The 22382-nt window shown below is 38.9% G+C and overlaps 1 protein-coding gene across 2 annotated transcripts in view; it reads left to right on the top strand.

The window, feature by feature from the left end:
* LOC100922431 (solute carrier family 22 member 15-like) overlaps positions 1 to 3126 on the top strand; it is a 176514-nt gene extending 173388 nt beyond the window's left edge. For both annotated transcript variants that reach the window (XM_031956891.1, XM_031956890.1), the window contains one exon: positions 1003 to 3126. The gene's annotated coding sequence lies outside the window, so the exon portion shown is untranslated. The remainder of the gene's footprint in view (positions 1 to 1002) is intronic.
* Positions 3127 to 22382: the final 19256 nt, after the last annotated feature.

Raw genomic sequence — 22382 nt, 5'->3', positions numbered from 1 at the left:
GCTATGATCTATGTCAGTGGCAGGAGAATTCACCCCCAAAATAATAAAGTAATTGCTTTAAAAAACAGTTTTGAGGTAGATGATCATTGATGTAATCTATGTAGTCTGATTTTGGATGAATTCCCACTTCAATCCACCAACAAGCATTTATTATGCACCTATTATATGCTAGATACCATGCACACAAAGAATGAAGCAATTCCTACTCTAAGAAACTTATAATTCAGTTCTATGTATCTTATTGTATAAGGAGCTAGAGATAGAGGTAAATTAGACCCATTAAAAAAAAAGCTACTGGGAGGGGTGGGTGGGTTCATTGGATAGAGTTCTGGACCTGGACTGGAATCAGGAACACTTCAGTTCAAACATGGCCTCAGACATTTAGTAGCCATGTGCCTCTGACACATATTTCCCTCAGTTTCCTCATCTTTAAAATGGAAATAGCACCAACCTCCCAGGCTTCTTGTGAGGATAAAATGAGATATTATTTACAAAATGCTTTGTAAACCTCATATAAATGGTAGCTGTTCTTATAAAAAGTTTATGCCCCTTAGGGCAACGTTTCTCAAACTATTTGATACCAGGACCTTTTTTCAAACTGTTAATAATTGTCTTTGGATCCAAAGAGCTTTGGTTTATGTGTTTATTTATCAATAGTTAATGTATTAGAAATGAAAACATTTTCTCTTATTATTCTGAACCTCACGGGTCCCTGAGGGTCCCCAGACCGCACTTTGAGAGCCAATGCCTCCGACGAAAGCCATCCCCTGTTTTACAAAGAGGTCACTGAATTTACAAGAGGCTAGACTAGAGAGAAAGACATGACAAATGTGAATAGCTCCTGAGCCACAGAAGCTGTGATTTGAATTAGTTATTTTTATTCACTGTTCTGACATGATAAATAGAGAATGCAGGCTCAGTTGATTTAAGGGAAGAGGCAGAGAGACCCAAAGGATAGAAGCACAGAAGTTTTAATCCTGCCTTTTTTGTCTCTTTTAATAGGTGTGCTAATGAAAGGAAATCATCTTTTGAAATCCTCCAAAGGACAGTGGCTTGGATCAACATTTGGGCAGTTTTTTGTTTTGTTTTGTTTTGTTTTTCAAGGAATTTTTGCAATTAAGTCAGGAAATCATTGTTTGATATTAGAGGGGAAAAAGAAAGGGTGAACCCTGGAGATCAGTATATGGGTGGAATGGGAGGAGGGCCATGTTTATTTTTGTAATTAGGTGGATCCCTGAAGCAGAGAAGAAAAACATCAGTGAATGAAGAATGAGAAATAGCCAGCCATCTTGGTCCCCATGGAAGGAGTTAATGAATGACAAGGGCAGGACTTTAGCACAGCTGGATTTTTGGAATCATTAGAATATCATATGCATGTTTACAGGAACCAAGATGAAATTGAGCAATGAGTGAAATCTTGAGCCTTGAGTGATGAGCAGGCCACGTTGGAGTGTTGCAAAGATCCACGATTGGAGGGGGACTCCCCTGCTGTTCTTCTCAGATTTCTCATCAAGCCCATTGTGTGTCTAATCCAACCCTTCCCCCTCCACTCTTTCTAATGTTCTTTTTATGGACTTTCATGGCAGAATACCTCATAGCTATGACCAAAGATTTTTCTTTAAATTTGTTTTATACTATTAAGAGTCGTACTAATTAGATTATGTGCCATAGGTTTCCATTCTTTGGGAATTTATCTGTCATAAGCATTCAGTCAGTGATTGAAGAGTGGACAGCAAAAGAATGAGTCCCTACCATGATAACACTGGTATATGGGATGGGAACAGTGGTTTGGGTTAAATATTATTTAATGTATTTCATTTAGGGAAGAGAAACATTCTCTCTTGTGTAGCCAAAAAGAATTGGGGTTCAAATCCTGTCCTAGACAATCCTAGACAAATCATCCAACATCTAGTGTTTTAAGCATCTCTCTAGGACTATGAGTTGCAGGGAAGGTGAACACCTGCATTGATAGGAGAGAATTTCCTTATTTAGGAGTTCTTAATATTAGGGATCACAAAGTCTCATCCCTATCTTCTATTGTGTTCAGCTAATAAAGATTCATATTTGTTCAGTTAGCAAAGCAGGGCAGGACTATATAGCCTGAGTTTTGCATTTTTTATTCTGCCTCTGATTATGGCCTGCAGCAGCATGGGAGGGGGTGCCAAACTACAGCTAAAGCTGCCTCCCTGCTGGGTTAATTGGTATTTAAAACATTCCTCCCATAAGGTAAAAGGTACTTAGGACCTCTGTTTCCAGGGCAACCAGGAAGCATTTATCAATGATAATTTTATTGCCTGCAGGATAAAATATAAAGTCCTTAGCCTGGCTTTTAAGCCACTCCAGAATCTGGCTCCAGCCTACTTTTCGCCTCTCATTGGACAGTGCTCCCCTTCCTTCCTGTACTTTAAGTTCCAGCCAAATTGGACTATTAGCTGTATATTGAACTCAACATTCCACCTCCCATTTCTCTGCATTCTCAGAAATTGTTCCTCATGCTGGAAATTCACTCCCTCCTCCTCTCTATCTCCAAAGTTGTATTTTTCTTCTTTTTCTTTCTTTTTGAAAATTGAGTTTTATTTTCAGGTCTGCATTCTTTCCTCTACTCCTCCCCTCACCCCAGTGAGAAAATAAAATAAATAAGTCCTGTTACAAACATGTATAAGCAAATGAAAGAAATTGTCCATGTCCAACAGATGTCCCTCTGTCACCTCTCTTTATCTAGATATGGATAAAATGTTTCATCGTGAGTCCTCTGGAATTGTCTTTGGCCATTGTATTGATCAGCATTCCCAAGTCTTTCCAAATTATTTGTTTTTTATAATAATATTGCTATTGGATAAATTGGTTTTCTGGTTCTATTTACTTGACTTATGCATCAGTTCAAACAAGTCACTTCTGGTTTTTCTGAAATCACCCCCTTCATAGCTACATCTTTCTTTAAGATTCCTCTCAGGTACCACTTCTTCTGTGAAGCCTTTCCAGATTGCTCAGTTGTCATCAGTCTCTCTGCCCTCAAATTACCTTAGAATCATAGTACCATAGATTTAATACTTAGCATAATATCTGACACATAGTAGATGCTTAACAAATGGTTATTTTCTTCTTTCCCCTTCTTTCCCTCCTTCCTTCCTTCCTTCCTTTCCTCTTTCCCTCCTTCCTTCCTTCCTTCCTTCCTTCCTTCCTTCCTTCCTTCCTTCCTTCCTTCCTTCCTTCCTTCCTTCCTTCCTTTCTTCCTTCCCTCCCTTCTCTCCAGAATTATACTAGAAATTCCTCATTACCCTTCTCTTCTACTGCTTCTAACACCTATTAGTTGCCTAATCTTGAACAAGTCCTTTAGCTTGTCTGAACCTCAAGCAAGTCTTTCTAAGATCTACCTACTAAGTTCTAACTATGTGGATGGAGACTATTATTTATCTACTAAATTTTAGCTTCTTTGTAGAAGTCTCACTTGATGGAAAGAGTCTCCAGACCATCAGAATCAGAGATCCTTAACCTATTAACTGAGTATAGAGAGAGGTCATGAGGATTGATTTTCCATCTGGCCCCATTCTTGAAGGGGTCATTTATATACTGTAGAAGAATTAAATGCATTTGATGAAATCAAACTGCTTCCTCAGCTGAATATTTGGACCCAAATGCAATTTTTCAGGCCATTTTGTCATTTTCAGATCAAATGTCAAGGTCTAATATTTTTCTGAAGAAACACATCTCTGAAATTATATTGGAAACCCCCCAAAATATGATTTTGTATAAAAATAGTTGCTCATATAGAGCAACTTTTCAAGAGTATCTCTTTGAAAATGCAAAGTTAAACTGTAGCATAATCTATTTATCCATTTGGAGGCAACATAGTTAATAGTAATAATAGTAGCTCATATGCTTTAAGATTTGCAAAGTACTTTTGTATGTATTTACTCATATCATAAATTTAGAGCTAGGCTGGATCTTGGTGATTATTTGACTCTTGTAATAACTCTTGTGAGGTAGATACTTTTACTACTTTACAAGCAAGGAAACTGAGAGAAAGATTACTGTAGTACTTAGTAAATGCCCAAGGCAGGATTTTGGGCAAGTCCATTGACCTCTGAGTCTCAAGCAACTCTAAGAATTACTCTTAACTTATAGCTTTGTAGTCTAAGAGTAATCCTCAAGTGCTTATTTTTTAGCTTCTTGTTGTTGAACTAAGTTTTAGCTACTTTTCTAAGGTAAAAGTCAGATTCCCCCGACTTTCAAGTCCAGAGCAATTTCTATCATGCTGATCTGCCTCTATGGTAAAATAACTATTGGATATGAGGTTGGTAGACATATGTTGACCTCCTGTCTCTTGCCTCTTGCCAGCTATGTTTCTATGGTTAAATCCATTAATTTTTCTTCATCTGCAATCTGGAAATGATAATATGAGTAAGTTCTACAACTTCTCTATTGCTAAGATGTCTAGAACAGTTCAGGAACTTCAGTTGATGTCAGTAAAACTTGATGGCATTGGTCCATGCTTGATAAGTGCCAGTTTCCTGATTATCTCTGCATGTGATGTGCTCATTGCTACTCATGCAGAAGCACACGTGGTCTTTTCTCTGGAATAATTCTCTCCTCGCCCCCTTTGCCTATTTGTAAGAAACAAAATATCTTGCCAAGAACTCCACTGACTCACGGATGAATGCAGGAAAGATTTATTTTACCTTCTTGCAAGAATGGGTACACAGGTAAGTAGACACATCTTTTGAAACTCCAAGGACAGCATTTTTATTTCCTATCCAGAAGCACAAATCCCTCCCCTGATTTCCCATTCATTGGGTGCTTTAGAAGTTACATGACATGAATCTCCACTCCTCATTATATAGCCAGTCCCTGTTCCCTAAAATGTCCCACTTCCATTCTGGAAGGGGAAAGGTAACAGGGTAAAGGTAAAGATTCTTTTCAAACCTCTGGCCATCACTCCTGATTACAAAAGTCAATCCCTACCCCCAAGGAGCTTACATTCTTTCGGAAGAGATAACCTCCACTCTTGATTATACTTTGATGCCCTTGTGGATTTCAGTTTTTTAATTTAAATTTCATTTCTTCAATTTGATTTTCATAGCTGGGGAAACCAAAATGCCCCGATGATGGAATATAGCTTCTAAGGGAGAGAGCAATAATTTTAAAGTCCCTTGACCCTGGGGTGCTTCTTTTCTATCAATCTGTCAATGATTCTAAAGTCTTCTGGTTTTGGAATCTGGGATCCTGAGGTACCCCCCCCCAACCTTGGAGTACTCCAAGGAGTACTATTGTTCTGGCAGTCTGTCTGTCAATGATTGTAAAAGTCTTCTGACCTAAGAATATAATATTTCTTCCCTTAGACTTTGAGGAAGATGTATTAATGATCCTGAGACTCTATAATATTAGAATCCTATTGTCCTGACAATCTTGTCTGTCAGTGATTCAATGATTCTAAGTCTTCTAGCTTTGGAATCTGTGATCCTGAGGTCACCCCCCCCCCCGCCCTATCCCCCCAACCTTGGAGGTCAATTGTTCTGGCAATCCATGTGTCTAATTCTAATTCTTCTGGTCTTAGTCCTAGATTTGCTGGTCAGTGATAACCAAATTCCAGAGATCACTCCTCAATTCTACTTCTAGGCCATAAAATTTGCTCATCAATGACATGAACTAGATAAATTTGTGTCCTTGCTCCAGGTTTTTTGCTAAAGTCATTTGGAATTTTGCCCTCTTCAATTGACCTTACAATTACAATAAACTTTGTCCCTTGACTTGAATATGTGTTCAAGCCCTGCAAATTCTTTTGAGACACCTTGTGATACCTGTCTGTGGAAAAGGAATATGTCATTTGGAAGCTTTCAACTTTAATCCAGTATTCTTCTATCCACCCAAGTGTTTCTGCCTATTGATGGAAGATAAGGATTATCAGTATTATCTAAATTTTGGAGGCTTGGGACAAAGCTCCAGTAACATCCTCCTAAATCTAGCTTGTGTAGCTGGGCACATAATAGGATCATAGGATGTGAAATGGCTTAGGCTTTTGCAGGAGGAGGAAGAAACTGGAGCTTAGAAGTGTTGAATGATCTGACCAAAGTGAGACCGTTTCCCTTTGGACAGATCCAGGTTTGAACCCATGTCTTCTGGCTCCAAGTCTAATGGAAGACAGCAAAGGTCAGATTTTCCCTAAGGTTCGTCAAACAGCTCCCTCCACTTTGTCTGCCAGCAAAATAAAGTCCTTCTAAGCCTCCAAACTGTGACTGCTATTTTGTGTTGCTTCAGCTGTTTGATTACAGTCTCGAATTCCATGGAGCGACTGGACCGACCATAAAGTCTAGTTTTGCCAGCTCAGGTTTCACTGGTGTCTGGTGTGGGTGTGGGCCAGACCCACTGAAGGGCACTTTGAAGTCTCTACACATGTGTTTTTTTCTTCTGCTTTGGTTGTAAAACATTTTCCCAGCTTCGCTTTGGACTTTCCCCTTTCCTGTTTTCAAATGGCCTCATGGGCTTCAGTACTTGGTAAACAACTCTCAGATTCTCTGCCTGACAACAGCTTGGGCTGGGAAGATTCAGGGTCTTCCTCTTCCCTCCAGGGACAGTTCCTGTCATCAATTCCCTCCTTCCTTGGTGAGGGAGGCAGGCAGGCAGGCAGTGATTTTCCACTGTGTGTTTTTTTTTTTTTTTTTGTCTTCACTGTGTCAATACCTAGCCAGTAAGTAAAGCATTGGCTTTGAATAAAAAAGAGGTTTGAGCCAGGCTCTATTCCTCACTAACAGGCTGATACTGAGCATCCCAGGGCTCAACCTTCCTGTGCCTCAGTTTCCTCATCCTTAAAGTGAGGGGATGGGACAAGCTGACATCTTCAGTCCCTTTCCGTTCTAACTCTATCCTCCTGCACCCACATGACCGCCGAACCCTGACCTCTCTTCTTCCAGCTAGCATCTTTACCCTTTCTCTGCTTGCATTTTGCTTCAGATCTAACCCTTGTTTTCTTGGAATATTTCCTCCCAGCTCTATTTCTTGCTTGAGTTAAGTTCCTTTTCATTATATTTGAAGCCAATCTTTGTCAGTTTCATAATCGATTTGGCAAAGTGGAAGCTGCCATCACTCTTGACAGCTGCTATTCAGTGTGTCCTGACTCAGCCTTGGAAGCACTTTGAAAGCCTTGGGTGTCCTTGGCTTTGAAACACAGTGTTCTTAGTATCCCAGAGGTGATGACTCTGAGAGGAGGGTGACCCAATGCCAAGCTCAATTCCTTTGCTTGGTATTCAATGCCCTCCATAATCTGATGCCATTCCTAGTTCTCCAGTCTTAATTTATGTTATTCTCTGTCCTACAGTCTACATTTAAGCCAAAGAGATCTACTTTCTGCCTCTCAACTCACCACTCACTTCTGCACAGCTCCCTCTGCCTATTGACTTTAAAGGCTGACTTAATTTAGTTCTCTAACCCCACCCTATCCTGGTCAGTAAAAACCTTCCTTCACCCCTCACATAGTACATTTTTTTTTGTGATTCACTCATTCATTCCTTTTTATACTTTTTTTTGTGTTTACCTTGTTTTTTGTTTAATTTACAATTTATTGTGTTTACCATGTACACATTGACCACCTGGATAGACTGTAAGCTCCTTGAAGGCAGGCACTCTTCTGCTTCCCCCCTCCCCCCCTCACATAGTACATTTGTTTTGTGATTCACTCATTCATTCATTTTTATACTTTTTTGGTGCTTACCTTGTTTTTTTGTTTAATTTACAATTTATTGTGTTTACCATGTACACATTGACTGTCTGGATAGACTGTAAGCTCCTCGAAGGCAGGTACTCTTCTACTTCCTTCCTTCTCACATAGTACATCTGTTTTGTCATTCACTCATTAATTCCTTTTTATACTTTTTGGTGTTTACCTTGTTTTTTGTTTAATTTACAATTTATTGTGTTTACCATGTACACATTGACTGTCTGGATAGACTGTAAGCTCCTTGAGGGCAGGTACTCTTCTACTTCCTTCCTTCTCACATAGTACATCTGTTTTGTGATTCACTCATTCATTCATTTTTATACTTTTTTGGTGCTTACCTTGTTTTTTTGTTTAATTTACAATTTATTGTGTTTACCATGTACACATTGACTGTCTGGATAGACTGTAAGCTTCTTGAGGACAGGCACTCTTCTACTTTTGGGTTGTATTTCAAGTGTCTAGATAGTATTGTGTCTTATAATCAATCGTTCAATTAGCACTTAAGTGCTAGACACATAATAATGTGCCAGACACATAATAAATTCCTTAGGGAAGCAGTTAACTAAGGTCCTTAAGGAAGTAGAATGTAATTCCTTAAAAAGGAATTATATTCCTTAAGGAATTTACACTTAACTTGGAGAAAGAGAAAAGATATGATCAAATGAGAAAATCCCAAGTGCATTTGCGATCATGCAAAGGAATTTTCATAAAGAGAACATTCTAATGACAGGGGGATTAGGAAAGCTTTCTTGTGATTTTGTCTCTGAGCTGTGTTTTGAAGGAAGATAGAGATTATTTCCATTCCTAGTTTCAATCTTCATAGAAAGTTGGAAAATTGGACTGGGATTGAATTCTGGCTGTGTCATTTATTAACTGTGTGACATTTGCCAATACATCTAAAATCTCTGAGCCTCAGTTTCCTTATCTCTAAAATGGGGACAAAAAAGGGTTGTTATGAGAAAACTGCAAAGCACTCTATGGGTACTATCTAAGTATCATTATCCTTGCATGGCATCCATAATCCCCTGGTTTGCTCCTGCCTTCTAATGAGGTGACTGAATCTAGATGTCTGCTTGCACTAATCACCAAAGGACATTTTCTTCTCCTTGGCTTGGTAGTCAAGAATTGGAAGGTATTAAAGCATATCTTGGAGGCAATGATGCCATTTATTTGTGTCCTTGTCATCACAATCAAATGTTCCTCCACAAGACTGGCAAATATCCCAGATTACAAGCGACAAACAGGGACACCAGCTAAGACAACTAAATGTGAGAGATGATTTATCATAAGAAAATTGGTCCTGAGTGGGAAAAGAGCACATTTATAACAAATAACAGCCCATAATGCTTTGTGAACACAAAATCTCCCCGGCATGAAGGTAGCAAATGGCTTGTGATAATGGACTTCGCTAGGGATAGGACTAAGGTTAGGAAGAAGAAAGAAAGGTTTGGATAAATGACTACTTTGCTTCAAAGTTTCAGCAGCTCCTTTTTGCTTCTAGGAAAAAACACAAATTTCTCTGGCATTAAAAGCTCTTCATAATATGGCACAAAAAGCCAGCCTACTTTTCTGAGTTTGCAACACATTATCGCCTACTTTTTTGAGTTTGCAACACATTATTCCCTCATATTCAGATCTTCATATACATCATTCTCTTGCATGCACTATAGAATACAGATGTTGACCCACTGGCTCTCCTTCCCACACAACACTATTTCCTTCTTTGTATCTTGACCTATGGCTCTCCCTCTCCTTTGCCATTCCAGGTTTCCTTGAGGACTTAGTTCCCATTTCACCTCCCACCTCCCTAGGATTTTCCCAGTTTCCTTAGCTGTTGATCCCTTCTGCAGTGAGATTCTTGCCCATCTACTCTGCTAGATCTTTTGTGTTCCTAGTTATTTTCATGTCTTTTCCATTAGAAAGGAAGCTTCTTGAAATCAAGGACTCATTTTGCCTTTCTTGGCTTCTCAAGCTCTTCCCACAGTGCATGGAACATAGTAGGTGCTTCAGTGCTTATACATTTGCTTCTCCCTCTTCCTATTTCCTGTTTCATTTCCTGTTCCATTTCCTGTTTCAATGCTTTTCTACAAAACTTGTTCTTCCCGCCTTGGCACTCACTCCCATCTTCACCTGCAAACCCCTCCTTAACATATCCACTGCTTACAGATCCTATCTTCTTTCATCTGGAGTGCTCCTTCTGACATGAAGATTTTCCTGAGTTTTTTAGTTAGTTTTTTTATTGTTGTTATTCATGTCCTTCCCCCAATTTCCCTTGTATATATTTTGTATTTATTTATGTGTTTCCATGTTATCTACCTCCCTCAATAGAATGTAAGCTTCTTGAAAGTAAGGACTGCTTAGTTTTTACTTTTGTTTCTTGGTACAGTGCCTGGTACATAGTAGACATTCAATAAATGCTTTTTGAATGAATGGATAGACCAATGAGAAATTTCCATCATAATATCCTGACTTATTTTTCCAATGAAAACATTCTTAGAAGTCAACCAATGTGCATTTATTAAGCACCTACTATGTGCCAATCACTATGTCTGTGGCTGAGAATGCAGAGATCAACTGAAAAAGTCTTTACTATTAAGAATCTTATTTTCTATTAAGCTAGATGTGTTAAAGGTGGAAGTTTCTACCAGGTCCAATTAATGAAAACCCAGAAGACCCAATCAAGGATATAAATAGGTGCAAACAGGTTCTTAGTCAATTTGAGAAGTGTGAAAAGCTTTGATTGTTATTTCCAAGCAGGTGATACCACATAGAAAATATTTTGCGATTGAAGAGCTCAGTCACATTCTGTGGAGTCGTGGATAAAACAGCAAGCGAGTTTGACCATCCAACCATTCCAACAGCAAGCCTAATGACTGATAGCTGAGGGGATTATCCTTGGGATGGGGGATATTGCATTTATCCTCTTCCTTCCCCTCCACATTTATTAGGTGATAACTTTGTAAACTTTGAAATGTAGGAAAATCCTGAGTTCTCTTTGATTTTGTTAGGAGAAGTCCAGGAACTGCAATGAATAATAACAATGCTTTGGAAACTGAGAGACATATCAAGGAAAAATTAGATACCCTGTGAAAAGGTAGCTCAGGATTTTACAAGGACACTGCCCCTTGGGGCCCAGAATAGAGCTACACTTAGGGGAGAATTTCGTGAGAACCCTGTGAAGGTGAATAATAACCAAGAGCTGTGAGTTTGTCCTTTGGACACATGTGCTCTCAAAATTGGAGTCCATTTTTTCTCAGAAACCTTCTCTGTGTAAGAGATTACATCTCTGATTCATGGGGATAACTTGTTTTTTTATTTAATAGTTTTCTTTCTTGTGTGTGTGTGTGTGTGTGTGTGTGTGTGTGTGTGTGTACATATACATATACTTTTTTCCAGTTACATATAAAATATTTTTTAAATAATTGTTTTTAAAGTTTTCTCCTTCCCTCTTCACCCCACACCATTGAGAAGGCACATGTGAAGTTATGGGAAACATTTCCTTAAAAGTTATGTTGCAAAAAAACCCATGGATCTCTTCCCCCCCCCCCAAAAAAAAATAACCTTAAGAAAAATAAAATAAAAAAAGCATACTTCAATCTGTATTCAGACACAATTAGTTCTTTCTCTTGGTATGGATAATACTCTTCATCATTAAGTCCTTTGGAGTAGTTTTAGATCATTGTATTGCTGAGAATAGCAAAGTCTCACAGCTGATCATCCCACAACATTGCTATTACTCTCTATATAGTACATTTCATTCTGCATGAGCTCATGCAGGACTTTCCAGGTTTTTCTGAAAGCATCTTGTTTATCATTTTTTGCAAAAGAATAGTATTCAATCAGAATCACATACCAAAATTTATTTGGCCATTCCCCAATTGATGGGCATCCCTTCAATTTCCAAAAAAAATATTTTTGCCCTAAGAAAAGAGCTACTGTAAATATAGGTCCTTTTTTCTTTAAAAAAATCTCTTTGGAATTTATGCCAACTAATAATATTGTTAGGTCAAAGGATTGCATGATTTTATAGCCCATTGGGAGTAGTTCATATCTTTTAATCATTTATCAATTTGAGAATTTTATTAAAATAAATCTTTAAAAAATAAATTTGACTCAGTGCCTATGCACTTGAGAAATGAGGCTTTCAGAGTAATATGCTTCAAAATTCTTCCCCCAATAACTATAATTCCCCCCTGTTTATTATATTCTCTCTCCTTTTTTCCTGACTCTCCTCAAAAGTGTTTTGTTACTGACCACACCCTCACCCAATGTGCTTTATCTTTTAACATCCTTCCCACTTCTCTTATCCCCTTCCCCTCCTGCTTTCCTATAGGGTAAGATAGAGCTCTACACTTATATAAATGTGTATGTTAGTTCCTTTTTGATGCAATTCTGATGAGAATAAGGTTTACTCATTCACCCTCTTCTCTCCTGCTTCCCCTTCACTGTAAAAAGCTTTTTCCTTGCCTCTTTTATGGCAGATAATTTATGCCATTCTATCTTTTCTTTTCACTTTCTCCCAGTACATTCTTCTTTCACCCTTTAATTTTATTTTTAAAGATATTATCCCTTCATCTTCAACTCACAACGGTGCCCTCTGTCTATATATACTCCTAACTGCTCTAATAATGAGAAAGTTCTTATGACATTACAGGTATTATCCTGTATGTGTGGAAATGCAGACATAATTATTTACCTTTCCTAATTATCTCCCAGTACTTCTCCTGAGTCCTATATTTGAAAAATCAGAATTTCTATTCAACTCTGCTTTTTTGTCAGATTTTTATATAATTTTTAAAAATCTTCTATTTTATTTAATAACCATCTTTTCCTCTGAAGGATTGTACTCGGTTTTGTTGGGTAGGTGATTCTTGATTGTAATCCTACCTCCATTGTTCTCTAGAATATTATATTCTAAACCCTCTGGTCCTTTAGCTATAAAAGCTGCTAAATCTTGTCTTATCCTGACTGTGGCTTGACTATACTTGAATTATTTCTTTCTAGACCCTTGAAAATACTGATTTTCTCCTTGATCTGGGGGTTCTGGAATTTGGCTGTAATGTTTCTGGAAGTTTTTATCTTGGGATTTCTTTCAGGACATGATTAGTAGATTCTTTTAATTTCTATTTTTCCCTCTGGCTTTAGAATATCAGGACAGATTTCCTTGATAATTTCTTGAAAAATGATGTCTTAAGATTTTTTTTAACCAAGGGTAAATTTATTTAGGGGAATGGGTTACAGACAAAATGAAGGGTTACAATAGACACTGGGAATGGTAAATATGAAAGACAAGTTCCTCAGTGCAACTCAGTGCAGTTCTATTGCACCAATAGAAAGGGAGCATCCCATAAAGTTGGGGCATGCCCTTAAATCTTGAAAGGATTTAGCACCTTAAAAGAGTGAGGAGGAGAAGTGGGTTTGAGAAGTATAGTGGAGTTAGGGGAAATACCACGTGGCATGGGGAAAAGGGGAAGGGGAAAGACACCATAAGGCACAGTGCATGTTGTGCTGCCCCAAAGGAAGGCAGCCAATCTTTTTTTTTTTTTTTTTTATCATGGCTTTCAGATAGACCAATAATTTTAAAATTATCTTTTCTGGATTTATTTTTCAGGTCAGTTGTTTTTTCCAATGAGATATTTCACATTGTTTTCTTTCTTTTCTTTCTTTTTTTTTTTCATTTTTTGGTTTGTTTCTTGATTTCTCATAAAGTCATTAGTTTCCTCAGTGGAACTCAATTACCCAATAAAAAGGGAGCATCCCATGAGGTTGGGGCATGCCCTTAAATCTTGAAAGGATTTAACATCCTAAAAGAGTTAGCTTTGAGGAGAAAGAGAAGTGGGGTTGAGAAGTATAGTGGAGTTAGGGGAGATACCACATGGCATGGGGAAAGGGGAATGGGAAAGACACCATAAGACATAGTGCATGTTGTGCAGTCCCAAAGGAAGGAAGTCAGTCTTATTTATTTATTTATTTTTTTGATCATGGCTTTCAGACAGACCAATAATTTTAAAATTATCTTTTCTGGATTTATTTTTCTGGTCAGTTGTTTTTTTTCCAATGAGCTATTTCATATTGTTTTCTATTTTTTTATTTTTTGTTTGTTTCTTGATTTCACATAAAATCATTAGCTTCCATTTGCTCAATTCTTAATTTTTAAGGGATTATTTTCCTCAGGGAGCTTTTGCACCTCCTTTCCCATTTGGTGAGTTTTGCTTTTTAAAACATTTTTCTCATTTCTCATTAGCATTATTCTCATTTCTTTTCTTAATTTTTCCTCTACCTCTCTTGCTTGTTTTTCAAAATCCCCTTTGAGCTCTTCCATGGCCTGAGACCAATTTTAATTTTCCTTAGAGGCTTTGGATGTAGGAGCTCCGGCTTTGTTATTTTCTTCTGAGTGTGTGTTTTGATCTTCCTTGTTACCATGGTAACTCTCTATGGTCAGAATCTTTTTTCTGTTGTTTGCTCATTTTCTTCGCCTATTACTCAGCTCTTTGTTAAAGTCGGGCTCTGTTTCCCCGGTGGAGGGTACACTGGTCTAAGATTCAGGGGTTCTTGCTGCTGTTTTCAGAGATCCTTTTAGGGGATGATACACAAGCACCCTTTTCTTCCCTGGGACTGGGAGGAAGGTACCCATTCTACCATGGCTATAAGTTCTAGTGCTAATGACAGAGCCCTTCCTTGGTGTTAGTCAAGAGACCTCCTATGGGCTGAGTCTCCTGGAAGCCGTAGCTACCAGACCACTCTCTCATGGTTTGCTGGTTCCCCAAAGCCCTCTAACCCTAGTGAGACAAATCTTTCCCATAGACCTTCCAAGTCTGGGCTAAGAGGTCTAGAAACCACCAGTATTGCTAATGATTCAAAGACCCCAAGGCTCATTCTTGCTGAGGTTGGGGCTGTACTGGGATGGTTGGGACTGTGTTAGACTCCCACCCTAATGCAGCAGACCTTTCCTGCTGACTTTCCAAGTTATCTTTGCCTGGAAAATTGTATCACTCCATCTTTTTGTGGATTCTGATACTCTAAAATTAATTTAGAGTCATTGTTTAAGGGAATTTGGAGGGGTTTGGGGGAGAGTTTGGGTGAGTCCCTACCTTTACTGCACCATCTTGGCTCTGCCTCCATGGAAATAACTTGTAACTACTCTTCTTACTCTTTGTTCTCATTAAATATCCCTTTTGTAAAATCTGATTGATGTGAATTTGTTGATTGATATGGAGGGGCACATTGCATGGGGACTTGTGAGAAACTCCAACTTGTCAGGGTCATTCCTATAACTCAGAGGGGAGAAGTAATCAACTGTCTTCTGGGAGCCATATCTATTAGTGCTAATTGGAGTTGGAGAATTAGCCCCAGGGAAGTATTTCATAAGTATGCAAAAACATAGACAAAATTAATACATGATAATTTTGATGAGGGGATTCGCTAGCATCTTAGAAGAATCAGGAAAGCAGGGACTCAGTACAGCTGTTGGTGCCCTTTATTATCTGATAGCAAAATTACTTTTTAGCTTTTATATGTATCTGAGCTGAGTTTTAAGGGATATTAGGATTTCTAAGAAGCAGAGGAGAGGAGAAAATGGATTCCAGGAATGGGAAACAGTCTGTGCAAGGCATGGAGGTAGAAGACGGAATATTGTGTATGAGGAACAGCTAGCTAGAAGTTCAGTTTGGTGCATTCAGGAAAGAATATTGATTAGACTCCATACAGTTCCAAATGTGAAAAGCTCTTGAAATCCCAGCTGCCCTGGGCAATGGGTTCCCATTGTAGCAGCTGTTCGACATGGTACTGGAAGGGACCTGAAAAATGCACAAGTTTAACTCCCTCATTTTATTTTGCATTTTATTCTTATAAAAATATTTTATTGATGCATTTGGTATTTATTTTACAGTCTTTTCTGGAAAAGAGACCCATGAACCCCACTACACATTGAGCCCAACACACACACACACAGACCAACAATTAAGCAAAACCACCAGATACAGCAGCCACATCTGACAATGAACACACCATTCCACTAAAAAGAAAAATGAATTTAAAGATCATATTCAAGTATGTTTATGAAACATAGTTCTCAAGGCAAAGTAGGTTGGTAACACTCCCACTTTCTCCCCATGCTCTCCCCTTCTGTCTTCCATGTTTTTTTATGACTTAAAAAAATACAAAAATGCTGCTTATTTTAGCCTGATTTTGCCTGTATTAAAAGGTTTGGATTATATAGGATATATAAAATGGGAATAACTGTAGATTCTATGCTCTTTTAAAGGATGCTAGACTTTTGGTCCATAACTGTGATTTTATTGTACAGGGAACTCTCTGAGAAGAAAATTTTCTCCATCAGTACAGATAGTAACTTTTTTGCAGTTTTATAGGCTTAGAGAGTTCACTGCAAGATTTAGTAACTATTTACATGGCCAATATGTATTAGAAGTGGATTTGAACTGAGGTCTTTGTGAAAATGGGAAAAAAGGTTGTAGGGAGAAAAGATGGTGTCAGGAGTCCCAGGACCTAGGAGGCAGTCCACTGTCATAAAAGAGCACTGGCTGCAATGACAAGGGATCTCAGCTTGGCCAGGCTGTGTAACCTGTGGTGATTACTTCTTCACTCTGAGCCTGTTTGTTTGGGAAAATGAAGGATTCAGCCTAGATAGGTTTTAGAGTCTTTCTAAAATGCTATGATTCTTCAATCATAATTACCACATATTCATTTTGTGTGTGTTTTTGCGTACTTATGAAATACTTCTCGGGGCTAATTCTCCAAGTCCAATCTTTGTGTAATGGAGGTTTGGTGGATGCTTAGATCACCTGAGATGATGGTTGCCCAGCAACTTCCACATGGTTCCTCCATTTTAGGTGGTCTGGGAATGCATTACATTTTATTGATTGACTTGAGTGTAGATCACGATTCATCACTGCTGGGAAATGCACTGACATGAATCAATGGATTTAGAACCAGGAAGAGCCTCGGAGAACATTTTGTAGAAGAGGAAACTATGAAGCTGAGAGAGGTTAAAAAACCCACGCAAGCACACAAAACTAATCGATGACAGGGTCAGGGCTCCAGTCAGTCCTATGTGGTCAGATCCAGAGCCCTTTTGAGTATATAAAGTTGCTTTAACAATACAAAAAATCATTCCTTGTTCATGGATGGTACAAAAAAAAAAGACAGGGGGCTGCGTTCTGCAGGCTGTAACTGGCTGACCCTAGACTATATCATGCTATAAAATAATGCTGCAGGGAAAAACAACAGCAGACATTTTGGATACATTTTCTCATATCTTATCTGATTCTGCGAATTTCTTGCTCCCTCTTCTGTTCAGTCTGTATTTCAGTTCAAATTCATTTTTTTTAACCTTAATTTATATTCAAGTCTAGTCCTGCACCACCATTTGTTGTTTGATCATGTTGAATAGGATATTCTGTAAGGCATCTCAAATTCATCACGTCCAAAAAAGAGCTTGTTATCTTTTCTCCAAACTCTCCCCTTTTCTCAACAACTGCATTACTATTAACATGCCCTATAACTGCTAAGCACCCTCCTCTCCTTCTAGTTTTCCAGAATCATGGTCTCAGTAATATCCTTGACTTCTGTCTCTCACCCACTCCATGTCCGATCAGATCTGGTCATTTCTTTCTCTTCAATTTCTCCCACAGATTTCCTTTTTCTTCTTTTCAAGGTCACCACCCTAGTTCAACTTCTCATCACTTCTTTTTTTTTAAATAAAGCTTTTTATTTTTAAAGCATATGCACAGATAATTTTCAACATTCACCCTTACAAAATCTTGTGTTCCAATTTTTTTTCTCTCTCCCTTTCCCCATCCCCTCCCCTAGATAGAAAATAAAGTATTTCCACAATTATCATGCTGCACAAGAAAAATCAGATGAAAAAGGGAAAAAAAATTTCATCATTTCTTGCCTGGACTTTTGCAATGACAAATTGGTTTTCCTACCTCAAGCCTAATCTAGCTTCCACTGAGCTGCCAAAATGATGTTCCTAAAGCATACCCCTCCCACTGCTTACTGACCTCCAATTTCTTCCTATTACCTCCACAATCAAATGTCAATTCTTGTTTGTCACTTAAAGCTCTTGTCAATGTGGTCCCCTCCTACCTTTCCAATCTTGTTGCATTGTACTCTCCTTCAAGTCCTCTATGATCCTGGTTCACTTGCTGTTCCAAAATGCACTCTTCCAACCTCCAACTTTTAGAATCCCTGGCTTCATTTCAAGATTCAACCTAATTGCCACAATTTGATAGGAGGCAATTCTTCTGCTTCTCCCAGAGGGCAGTGCCATCGCCTTTAAGGTTACCTTTCATCTATTCTGGATTTCTCTTGTGTGATCTGATTTATATTGGTTGCCTCCCCCATTAATCAGTCAATTAAGAAGCATTTAAGGAATTATTGTGGGCCAGACATGGTGCTGATTGTTGGGAATATAAAGAAAGGTAAAAGCTAGTTCCTGCCCTTGAGGAGCTTAATGAAGGGGACTACATGCGAACAACTATGCACAAATAAGCTATATAAAAGATGACTTGGAGATAACCAATAAAACATTAATGGGAATTGGGAAAGACCTCATGTAGAAAGTGACTTGAAGGAAATCAGGGAAGACAGAAGACAAGGTTGAGAAGGGAGAATGTTTGAGGCTGGGGGGGGGGGTAACAGTGGAAATGCTTAGAGCTTAGATGGGGTATCATACTCCGAGTCCAGGGTCAAAGAGTATGTTGGGGCAGATGAGATATAAGAAGATTGGAAAGGTGCTAAGTGGAGTTAGCCATGAAAAGCTTTGAGTGACAGATTTTATGTTACAGAGATGATAGATAGCCAGTAGTGCTTATTTTAAGGGGGAATGGGCAGATATGTGGTCAAACTCAGATTTAGAAAAATCACTTTGAGCACAAAATAAGGAATGGATTGTAGAGGAGAAAGATTTATGGCAGGCAGAAAAACCAATGGGTTCCAGCAACAGCCCAGACAGAGGACCTAAACCAGCACAGGAGCAGTATCAGAGGAAAGGGAGCATGTACTAGAGATGCTGTAAAGTTAAACAGCCAGATCCTGGAAACAACCTGGATGACACACAGAGAGGACTTGAGGATGACATCTGGATTGCAAGTTCAGGTGAGTGAAAGAAGTGTTCATGTTAAGTTTAAGATGTCTTTGGAGTATCCAGTTGGAGATGTCCAATGGGGAACTGGAAATGTGAGTTTGGAGCTTAAGGCTGATAAGTAGTTCTGGGAATCAACTAGAGATGGTAATTGAGTCCACAGTTTAAGATGGCTTTGGCTTATCCTGTTGGAGATGTCCAACAGGGAGTTGGAAATGTGAGTCAGGAACTTAAGGAGAGAAGTTAGGGCTGAATAATTAGTTCTGGGAACCAACTAAAGATGGAAATTAGGTCCAAAGATTAAGATGTCTTTCACTTATCCAGTTGGAGATGTTCAATAGGGAGTCCAATAGAGAGTTGAAAAGTGAGTCAGGAACTTAGGAGAGAGGTTAGGGCTGGATGAGTAATTCTGAGACTCATCTAGAGATAGTAATTGGGTCCAAAGATCAAGTGAAATAGCACTCAGTGAATGCTTGTTGATTGAGCAATTTCATCCTACAACATGAAAATACATGGTTTCAACTTAGTGGGCACCCACGGTTAACATTGTTAGGATTCAGCATTGTAAGAGTCCTTAACAGAGTTGTAAAGAGGTCTGGGAAGCAGAGACTGTCCCAGCATTCCACATTTAGAATGTGTTGACAGCACTTCCTATCCTTCATCAGCACAGAAATAATTGAGCCCAGCACCAAGGAAAGGGGAATTTGGTGGTTATTGTTAGGGGTAGGGGTTAGGGTAGAGAGGACTGGTCCTGAGATAATTATTGTTTTGGTCTGACTTCATTTTTATTTCCTTTTTTATTTTAATGATAGTTTTTTTATTTTTCCAAAATACATGCAAAGATAGTTTTCAACATTCACCTTTGCAAAACCTTATGTTCCAAATTTCCAATGGCAATTTCAATGACTTGGGGATATTCAGGGGAGGAAACTCTCTCCACTGAGGCAGTTTGGCAACTGTTCTGCAACTTCTAATTTTAGAGAGTTGCCTAGGCTATGAAGAGGTTTTGACTTGTGTAGAGGCACAACAGTCAGTATGTGTTACAGGCAGGACTTGAACCCCGGATCTGTCTTGAGGGAGACATTGAGAGATTAAGTGACTTGGCTAAGGTGACAGCTAGTATGTGTCAGAAGTAACACATGAACTCAAGACTTTCAGTCTATAAGACTAGTTCTTTATTGACTATACTGTAGTATAATGTATAAACAAGAATAGAATATAGAATTGGCTATATTATTGTATAATGTATATATAATATAATAGGATCATAATATTTGGTTGACTAGAATATTAGTGCTCCCTTCTCCAGTTCCTATTTGCCCTCCCATTTTTTTTCCTCCCTTAGGAATAGTCTTCCTTGCAGAAGGCAAATGGACCTTCTTTAGGTGCTTTTTGTGGTGCTTGTTTGCCACATAGAATCGGGATGCTAGAAATCATCTAATCAACTCCCATTACTTACAGGTGAGGAAACTGAGGCTAGAGTGTTTTATCAGGGTCCCACAGGCAGGAAGAAGAGCAGGTAGCATTAGAGCTCACTTCTCTGCCTCCAAAAGCAGTATTTATCTTTTCCTATCTTATTCCCTAAAGCAGAAAAGAAGGGAAGAAAAAGAGGACTAGGAAGCCATGAATAAGTTTTCCCTCTCTCTGAGTTGATTTTCCCCATCTTCTTGTTTATGCGGTTTAAAGGAAGCCTCTTGCTGCAGCAGAACAATGACCTGCAGAAGCTCATCTCCTGATATCCTCATTTCTCATAAAGCCTGTCACAGCTCAGGAGAAGCGCCATTTGGGACCTGAGATAGGGAGCTTTTCTGAATCAGCTGAGGCTGCTTCAGATGTTGGAAACATGAATCATAGAAGCTCACAAGGCAGAAATTGTTTGCCATTATTTTTAATGATTTTTTTCTTAAACATGTTCTAATGCATTATTTCTGAAAGCACCAGGGATGGGCTTTTATTGTATTGTCTGAAAAATGAGGGGGCAGGATCTTTAAGGTTCCTTTTACTGCTAAATCCTATAATATTGTTCAGTTATAACTGGGGGTGGGAGAAGGTCCACTTACCAAAATAGGGGTGGGGTATGCCTTCAGTGTGTTTGTGTGGGGGTCCTGAACTGTCCTTCCCTATATATTTTACTGTGGGTCTTTTGCTGTTCCCTTTCCCAGCCTTGGGTTGGTTCCATATTTGTAAATTCCTCTCATGGCACTTGGAGGAGGAGGGAGCTGGTTAGACTCTCTAGGGGACAAATGACCTTTATTTTCTGTGGGCAGTAATAACCTAAACTGCCTCACATAATCTGCTTCTCCTCCTCTCCAACCTTTTTCTGCTTTATGAGGAAAAGTTTTTTTGTGTAGTCTCTCCATAGGGATAAATAATGGAGGGCCCCTTCACTCTCCCCCTGCCCCGACTTCAGAGAAGGCATAAATATTCTTTGACTGTTTCCTACCAGCCGATGATACTTTTAATTGACTAGAGAGTTGAAATTCAGAGATAAACCAAGATAATCTCAGCCATGACTCTGAATTCCAGAAGGTCAATGGAAATATTCCCTTCCTTCTCATCAGAGCCTGGGAAAGTTTGAGAGGGGCTTGGGGTCTCCCCCTTTCTTGGCCATCCTCAGGAATCCCATTAGGGAGACAGTACAAAAAAAGATGGCAAACTGACAGGGTAGGTCAAGGACCAAGAGAGGAGGCAGTTGGCAGCCCCTACAAATACCCAGTGATGGCTTTGACCCCACTGTCTTGTAATTCTCTTGTTTGTGGTGGGGAACTAAAAACTCCGTGAAATCTCAGCCGGGCTCAGCTTTGATCTAGAGACTGTTTGGATCCTATGTTGTTACAGTTCAACAGTTTTAGGAAATGTTTACATTTGGCTCTGGTTCGAAGTGGGTCATGAATTGTCTTTTGGAAAAACTCTGGTTTGGCAAAACAGTGTGGTAGGTGTTGGATTAAATTTGATCTCCCCCAGTTCCTCTCTCTGAGCGTCTGATACTCCTGCCAGACTGGGCTTCTTGCCATTGGAGAAAACACTCCACTCTCCTGCCTCCACATCTTGGTTTCTCTATCTTGAATACTCTCTTCTTGCCCAATTCTCCACCCTTTGCCTGTTGAATTTGTACTTATGTTTCATTACTCTAATAATCCTACATCTTCTAGGCTCAGATTATGGGAAATACCCATAATAAAATTAAAAAAAAAAGGCCTGGGTCTTCCATTGCACCTGGGGCCATCTCCAGTCATCCTGAGCTATATCTGGTCACTGGGCCCAAATGGTTCTGGAGGACAGAGAAAGAAAGGCTGGTGACTTTGCACAGTCCTCTCTCACTTAAATCCAATTCACTTCCAAGTCAAGATATCACCTTTCCAATGTCATCGTCTTCTTTGAGAATGAAGAATAAACAACAACAGTAGTTTATTTTTAATTTTTGTTATTTTATTTATTATATTGTTATATATAAAAATTAATATTTTATTATATTATTCATTAACCACCTATTGCATGCCTGTGCTGGGACTGATGTATGCAAAGATAAAAGAGAGACATTTCCTGATGGGATTTGAACTCAGGACT

The sequence above is a fragment of the Sarcophilus harrisii genome, chromosome 2 (assembly GCF_902635505.1).
Source record: "Sarcophilus harrisii chromosome 2, mSarHar1.11, whole genome shotgun sequence".
Taxonomy (NCBI): Eukaryota; Metazoa; Chordata; class Mammalia; order Dasyuromorphia; family Dasyuridae; genus Sarcophilus; species Sarcophilus harrisii.
This window is presented reverse-complemented; position numbering and strand designations above follow the sequence as displayed.